The sequence below is a fragment of the Plutella xylostella genome, chromosome 16 (genome assembly GCF_932276165.1).
Source record: "Plutella xylostella chromosome 16, ilPluXylo3.1, whole genome shotgun sequence".
NCBI classification, from domain to species: domain Eukaryota; kingdom Metazoa; phylum Arthropoda; class Insecta; order Lepidoptera; family Plutellidae; genus Plutella; species Plutella xylostella.
Window position 1 is genome coordinate 7,032,846 of NC_063996.1, and position 9,030 is coordinate 7,041,875.

General features: G+C 36.9%; 1 long non-coding RNA gene across 1 annotated transcript; it reads left to right on the plus strand.

The window, feature by feature from the left end:
• The first annotated feature begins 7,708 nt into the window (after positions 1-7,708).
• Positions 7,709-8,662, plus strand: LOC125489690. Its single transcript, XR_007267175.1, has 2 exons — positions 7,709-8,328; positions 8,606-8,662. It is a non-coding gene; the product is annotated as an uncharacterized LOC125489690 (long non-coding RNA).
• Positions 8,663-9,030: the final 368 nt, after the last annotated feature.

The following is a 9,030-nucleotide window of genomic DNA, read 5'->3' on the forward strand; positions in this document are numbered from 1 at the left end:
ATCGATTACTTCACTCGATCTAATGAATCGAGAGATCGAAATAAATAGCCGTCTCGAGACACATGTCTATCTTCTTTTATCAACTGGCGTACAGCATCGATGTTATCTTGTGTTACCGCTGTTTTTGGCCGACCAGTAGAAGGGACTGTGGTAAGAGAGGAACGTCCACGGCGAAACTCAGAATACCAACGATATATAGTCGTTTTACTTGGTGCTTCAAGTTTATAAATAGAAACAAGCTCGGCGAGACATTGTTCTTGAGATAAACCTCGACGAAAGGTGTGAAAAATTATTGCACGGAAATGTTCCCGCGTAAGCTCCATTTTTTACACCGACTTGTCAAATTCAAATGGTCAATACTCTTTTATTTTTTACTTTTTTTAAAAATCGAAAATGGAATTATGTTTGAAAAAACACTACATTTGATACACCAAAAAGGTTTCACTCTAATTTATTCCTAAGTATTCTATTCCCGATCTTTTCGGTGTAGCCCTCGTACCTACCTCATATTAACATCATCATCACCAATCATATTAAGTATTTTGTTTATTCAGACATCTCTTTATATACACTTTTTCAGTAGTCAGGCTTTTGGAACTTTCTTTTTAACCTTAAAAATACACGCAGACGGTTTACAACCCCCTCCCTTTTACGAAGTGGGTTAAAAATAAGGAGCCCCAAAAGTTTGGGAACCCCAGAAAGTGCCAATTGAGATGCCGAAGTCGAACGGAGGCGATGTATTTGCGTTCGCACCTGCGCCGGCACAAATCATAGCTCGCGACACCGTGCAATATTGCTCGATGCATCGATTACTTCACTCGATCTAATGAATCGAGAGATCGAAATAAATAGCCGTCTCGAGACACCGGCTTAGACGGGATGGATGAACTCGCAGTATAAGTTGTTTTGGTGGGGGATGGATACAGAGTTGGATATAAATAGGTTTGTTTACTAACAATTTCAGTTTAACTTAGCGCTTCAGGCGTATTTTTTCTGTGAGACGATCTCGATGACGAAAATGACCAGGACAATAATTATTGCAAGGCCTTTTTCCAGCAGTGGGACACTATAGTAGCTACATAACAAACATTGCAAAACTTTCCTAGGAGACAGCATTAGCAGAAAAACACTTCAAAATTTAAAAATGAACCATGCATATTTAAAATCACTTTATAATCACCGATTCAGACAGCTACGTCAAACAAGCGTAAACTTACATTAACACAACCTATTGTCACCTATTCGAGATAATCGAATGGTGATTTCTGTTCATCGTTACGGATCGTACTTCTGCTGATATTAAAATGTCATTACAATCGGTGAAAATGACAGTTACGATGATTGTTTCTGATGATTATGTAAATTGCTGTGCTCGATAAGTAATGTTCTAAGAAAGTTTGTGTGATTTCGACGAGTTTGGGAGAAAAAAAAGACAGCTTATTTTTATTAAAATACATGCCTGCGAACTCCACTTCGCATTAAAGGCAGAATAAATTGTTCATAATGTGGATATAAGGATTCAATTTTATAAATGCACTCAAGAGCAATGAAAAAGTTCCAATGACATATGGAACGTCAATGGCTGGTGGAACATTTTGATTGCTCGCAGGTGTAGGTATCTTATGTACTTATTTTATTTTTTTATCCATATCTGTATCTTACTGAATGAACAAAAGCCTCCCTATGCTTAATCCACTCTCTCTCTCTCTCTCTCACTTAATAATGAATAAAGTAATAAAATCTATTGTAGCAATTCATTTTTTATATGTAAATCCTGTCGTTATTAAAGAACAGTAATGTATTTGTAACCACGGCCATTACGGCCACAGCGCATGAAGTGTGAAACTCGTGCGCAGGCGACGCACAATACAACTTTGAACTATTACAATATGTTCACTAATGTTGTCTTATGATTTATTTTTTATGGAGCCTGTTCGGTGTCCTCGGCAAAGGCCTCTTTAAATTGACCACCGTTCCCGATCATGTGCTTCCTTCGGCTATTGAGGCAAAAACCTGTTATGGTCGTCCCACCATCTCCGTCTGGGTCTTCTGCGACGCCGACGTCCATCACTTAACACCCAATCGATGACAATTCTGTTCTGGCACACCGGTTCGGGAGAATGCGACTTATTATAATTATTTACTGAACGTCATCATTATAGGTACTTATATTTTTGATGATGCAAATGCAAAGTCCTACCTAAAACTGCCCGGCCTGTAGCCCGCAGGTGACGACTGGCACAGAACAATGCTCGGAAGAGCACGCGCCGCTGCGCCCGCGCAGGCCGCGATCACCTACTAGTATCGACGATTATCTGTGAGGGATTACACGTGAAAGATAATGACTTATCCCTAGCACAGACACTTGTGCTTTTTTAATTTACTTAAGTTTTTGACCCCCTAAAGGACTAGCACAGGGCGCAATTAAGGCGTGACCAAAGTTCTCCGTCGCGCTCGCTCTTGAGGCTGCGCGATGTGAGTGAGCGAACTGCAAAACTTTTGTACTAGCCCGTCTGATCTGGGGCCTCCTCATTAGGCCTCTACCCATGGGATGGTCTTATTCATACGGGTTACAAGACCATGGAACCACTCTCAAAATCGAAGAACAAACGAACGAGAATTGTCACCCAAACGGCACGGTTAATACAACGAGTTGCTTAGCGCTACAGTTTTGGTTTTTCGGAGGATCAGCAGCGCTGCGTGAACCAAGGCTCTATCTCGTTGTATTAAGCGTGCCGATTTCGTGCTTTCGTTCGTCGACTTAAAGTGTGACACCCTAGGACAATGTCAGAGAAAAAAAATATAGGTAATTTACAGTAACTTTTTATGAACCGACTTCGAAAAAAGGAGGAGGTTCTTATCCTCACAATTCGTATAACTAACAACCTGTGTACTCTGTATACACAACAGGTACACTAATAAGTCCAAATCCAAATTTTCTTCTAAATAATGTGACGTCATCTAAGAAGTGATAAATTAGTGTCATGTGTAGCGAGCACGGAGTCTAATAATGTGCAACTAAGTATTTAGCCAGAAACTGAGTGATTCAAGATCTTCCCCGTAATTTGTATAACATAAATGCAATTAGGAACATTTTAATAAGGATTTATTAAATGTGTGTATTTTGAGTAAAATAAGTGATGTTCGTATGGTAGGCAATGTTTTATAGTCATATTTCATTATCTATCAGTGATGAGTATAAAAAAGTGGCGTTATTGATTATAGCCATCTCTACCAGACCACCTTTATATGGAAGGAGAAATACTTACATAGAATTCACATTGAAAATCTCTAGAGTTTTTACATCAGATAGTATCGATATTGGTTGTATAGTCTCGTTTCACCGATTGAAAACATGGAGTGAGTATAATAATATCTGGTTCATATACAAACACATCAGCTTTCATATTAATCATTTGAAAGGCAATGCGACTAGAGGGATATTCTACTCGCTTTACTGAATATAATTATTTTATTGATCTGTAATATTGGGTGGCTGGGGCAGATATTTGTTTAAACACAGATATTTGTTCTCGGGTCTTGGATGTGCCCGTAAAATGGCAATAGGCCCGCCCCCTATTACATTGGGACTAACATACACTCTGGCGAAAAGTGGGTGCAGCAATGCACCTCTGCCTACCCCGCAAGGGAGTACATTAGTACAAGGCGTGAGTGCGTGTTTTTTTTTTTTTGTGATCTGTAATAGATTTATAGTAAGAATACGATGAGCTATTGACAGATCACCTCCTAGATGGACTGATGACATCGCCAGGGTAGCGGGGAAGCAGTGGACCAGAGCGGCACATGACCGGATAATTTGGTGTACAAAAAAGGAGGCGTATACCAGTGGCCGATAGAAGGCTGATGTTGACGAATTTATAGGTACTTAAAATGATGATTCTGACACACTGTCACATGTCAACCAGCCCCAGCCCTTTTTGCGTATTGGTATATGGTATGGTATAAATGGAGTTAAATTACCTAAATAAAAATAAAAAATAACAAAACAATATGCAATCAATTTAATTTGACATACGTGTGTTAACAACTAAGTCCACTCGGATTATGGATAGTACACTATTGCTGTCCAGTGCGTCAAATAGAAAATACAACGTATGCAGACTAGCCCAACAGCAACAGCCTATCTGAAAGTAAAGTTTAAAGACGCGGCCGTGTGAATCCGTAGATATTCGTCCAGATAATCGGACACAATGCGAGTGCGTGTGAGCGCAGTAATGCGTGCAGACGCTACGCATCGCGCAGCGTAGGGACTGATGCAGTGGAGGCATTGCGCCCATCATGTTAAGACACCTAAAAAGCTAAGCTTCCGTCAGTGATTGCCCTGGCCATGTGGGGTTCAATCATCCAAAAATTGCAATCAACCATCAATAAGCAGCATCGCTCCTCGCTCGCTTGTGAAATCTGACTTATATGCATGCTGACAGATGTTTGAGAGGCGAGCGACGCTGTTTAAGAATTGTTAATTTCTAATGGGTCGGTGGTGGTGCAGTAACTGGTTGCTCCGGACTCTCTTTTTATGCACCCCAGATTTACCTATCCTTTTTTCCACACCTTAAAGGTAAAGCACCAGGACATCAACGGATCGGACCCTCGATAACGTCGCGTATGTTTGAGGTAAAATTGACAGTTCACGACTGATTTATAAGGAGGAGAATAGACTATCAGATAGTCCACTATATTTCATTACACTGTAGCAATCCATTGATAGTTGGAGCAGATAATGTAGAAAGACGCGCCATTTGAATCATTAGTGATGAGTTTTAAATACTTTGTAACACGGGTCTTTGGTCGGTGTTTACTTTGAAAGTATTTAAACAAAAACCGGCTAAGTGCGAGTCGGGCTCGCGCACAAAGGGTTCCGTAGCAGCAAAATTACAGTTAAATCAACCTATCTCAAAAACTATAAGAGATACTTTGATCAAACCAAAAATCGTTGAAAGAGTTAATTAGCATGCATCACCTCTATTTTTTTTAGAATTTTATACCCCGTAGTTATAAAAATAGAGGGGGGGGGACATACTTTTTACGACTTTGAGAGCTGATATCTCAAAAACCGTTCACTTTAAGAAAAATGTTTTTTAGAAAACTTTATATCATTTTAAAAGACCTTTCCATTGATACCCCACACGGGTATGTACATCGAAAAAAAAAATTTCATCCCTCAGTTACATGTATGGGGGGCCCCACCCCCAATTCTTTTTTTTACTATTTAGTGTCATATTTTTGTAGCGGTTCATACAACACATATTCCCATCAAATTTCATCACTGTAGTACTTATAGTTTCCGAGTAAATCGGCTGTGACAGACGGACAGACGGACAGACGGACAGACGGACAGACGGACATGACGAAACTATAAGGGTTCCGTTTTTGCCATTTTGGCTACGGAACCCTAAAAAACAGTAGGTATTATTAAAACACAAATTAAAAACACAGTAAGAGCATACAAGGGAAGGCTTATTGCCAAAAAGCAATTCCTTCCAGCCAACCTTTGTTGGCGGATAAAAAAGTTACATTATTGGGTATTTAATTAGAGGTACAATTAGGAATACTAATACTTAGTCTAAAGTATGTATTACTTAATGTATTTGGATATTGAAAGTATCGTTAAAATCGTATAGTTATAAAAATATTTCATATGGGTTCTTTATTGACGCCGCTCATTTAATGCGCGTTCCACATATCAGTGCCGTATTTACGGCGAATCACGATACAGTGAAGTTTATCTACGTCGGTAACCAACCCGTGTAGCGGCAGCAGGAGCACAAGCCACCTTACTCCATAAGCAGGAACAAGTGTTTATGCTGCGTCATGCAAATATGTAAATCCAAAATTAAGTCATCAACATAAATCAGTGCGTGTATCCGCAAACTAACCCAGTTCAGGATTCCACTATTATTTCAGACTCGCAATCAATCACATACCTGAGAGCTACTTATCTTCTGGACACGTCCAGTTTCACAAATACAGAAAACAAAATGATTTAATTACTGAGAAATCTGGAGAAAACCGCATGCTAAAATGCGCTACTTAAAAGTACCTTAGTAATTTTTTTTCTCTCAGACACTAAATTGACAGATTCTGAACGGTTCATCAACAGTCAATTGTTCCGCGATTAAGTGACGTATAGTTCTATTGGCGGGACAATCGACTGTTGATAAACCAATCAGAATCTGTCCATTTAGTATCTGAGATTTAAAAAAAAAGACTATAGAAGAAGTCTTGTGGTGCTAGAATTTGTTTTCAGTAGGGTTACCACTACCGAACATTAGCAATTATCAAAATCCGTAAGCAGCGTCGCTAGCTTTTCAAATATGACGTAACTTGTACGGATCTAAAAGATGTTTGACAGGAAATGAGATAAAATTTTATTTGCAAAAAAGATATTTTATTTATTATCACTAATGCAGACAAAGTAAATAAACTCTCCAACTAACCTCTAATAAATAATAATGTCCGCAAGGAAGTAAATTTCTCTGGTCCAGATATGTTGTTCAACGGAATAGTTTTAAGTGATAGATCAGCTGGTCTACCGGCATTTTAGATTTATACTGAGTATGGCGCGCCGCCTCGCGGAAACATTTAAAGGTTTGCTTGGACAGTATTAGGCAAACAGGATGTGAGGTGCGAATATAGAAATTCATTTTACAATTTAATTAAAGATTTTCATTTTCTATCATCTGATTCTATGATTCTTCTGACTGACTTATTTATGAGAATCTCGAGGATAACTTAATAATAATAATATGTGGGGACATCCGACCCCAAACTAGGCAGATACGTAATATGGGTATCGGACTGCTGATATATCTACCTAGAATAGACATAGTTTAGATACTTACGTAAAATATTATATTAACTCCCAAGTACCTACAAAATAAATATCTGTCATTAAACAAATATATAATCCGGGCCGGGGATCGAATCCAGGACTTTCGGTATAGTAGTCGGTTATTATAGCACTAACCACTACACCAGTCGGTTGTCAAATAACTAATTTTAAATACTTAACTATAATAACTAATTGTACCGTCATATTATTATTTTATATTCAAAAAGAGGTTGCCTTGATTTAAACTATGCGTCGAACAGAAAAAAGAAAGCCGAAACAAATTTCAAAATTCAAACATCGAACAAGCATAGAATAAACAGAGGCGCAGATACGATCATTTCCCGATTAGACACGCTGGAGGCCCACAATGCCGAGGAAGTCGATATCAGCCGATGCGTTCAAAGATACTGGGACACGCTTCGTTACTCTTTGACTCTAATGTTTTATTTTTAAAAGTTGCTATTAAGTATTTAGTATTGTTGGCCAGTAAACGTTTTAGTGCTGCCAATTATTATGAGTTTCTTCACTTATCTAGTCTAGAAATAGTAATTATTAGGTATAAAGCAGCAAATACATAGCCATTATCCTGATGGTGATAAGATATTTTATGGCTCGCGTATTTATTTGATTTTAAATAGATAATTTTTCATACTCGACTTATTTCTACAATGAATAATCAAGGATTTAATGTGTCTGTAACTGCAAGAAAAAACATGGGTAATGATTGGTTAATTATTTTAATGTGAACAATAAAGTACATAAAATATAATAGAACAGTAATTTATTAATCTTGATATTGAAGTGATTATAACGTGTTATTATTTTAATAAATACCTAGGTATATTAATCGGGCCATTATTTTATTTTAGGTACAATTATCGGTCCCCTACAAAGAAACATTTAAAAAAAATTAAATAATGAAATTCAGGAATATAGCTACCGCCTGTAGCAATTAAATAAAACACCGGTCACAGAAAATATAATGAATTTATGTAAAATACTTTATTTATTTACAAATTACGGTAACTCTGTTGTTGTTTTTGGTAACGCAATTGTTTTTCATACAAAAATTGTCTGTCCCTCGGAGCGAGTCATATGAAACAAGCACAACGTGTGTAAAAAATTATAATGGAAACAATTTTTTTGAATATTATAACGAATATGTCATTATTTAAACTTTACTTCACGGTAATAATCATGATTTTATATGAACATATTATGGGACAATTAATATTCCTGGCCGAGTCCCCAAGCCTAAGCAAAAATACACCTACACTAGGTTACCCTAGGAAATTCAATCATAAATAAACTTTTTTTCACTTTCTTACACCTAAGATCATTTGAATGGCTGTGTATTTGTATCGGAGTGCAAGAAGGAGAGCGGGACGGATAAAATGACCAAGTCTTTCGGATGAGAGTCCTGGAGAGAAGCGCGTGTATTTATTGTGACGCCACTGAGTTACCGGCGACATACGGTGAGTTTTATACATATTTATTATTTTATTTCATGCAATATATGTAATAATTAGTAACAATTATGAGGGCATTTTGATATCCCATGTATGTGTATTCATTTAAGTACTAACTTCAAAAAGGTTATTGTTTTACAACTGCGTTACCGCTACACTTCGTTACTTTTTCAGTAACGCAGTTGTAACTATAGTAACTCAGGGGTTTTTCTTATAGTTTTCAGGTATCTGTTACTCAATTTATGGTACAAATATAACATTTGAGCATATTATATTGTTACAGTATAACATTTCAGACTCAATGGCGTAAACAGCGGCTGAAAAACAACGGCTTTATAGGCAAAAAAAAATAGAAATTTTTCTTAGTATTAAGTTGTTATATTTTCAGCGATTTTAATGTTTGTTATTAAACAAAGAGTTCTGTTAATTTTAGTTTGATAGTTTTTTTCACATTATGATTAGTTTTAATTGAAGAAAGTATAAAGATTGTGATTGAGATACCACTGTGTTCCCAATTAACCACAGCGTTATCTATTTGTCCCTCGTTTCCTGAGAGTATTCACAAACATTTTAGCTACTTTTTATTAGAAAGAATGTTAAACTAAATATAATAATTATAATTCACCTTATTTAGAGCTATTTCTAAAACTTTGAGCAAAAAATTATGATTTTTTTTCCTTTTTTCGAAAAGTATTGCATTAAAACTTA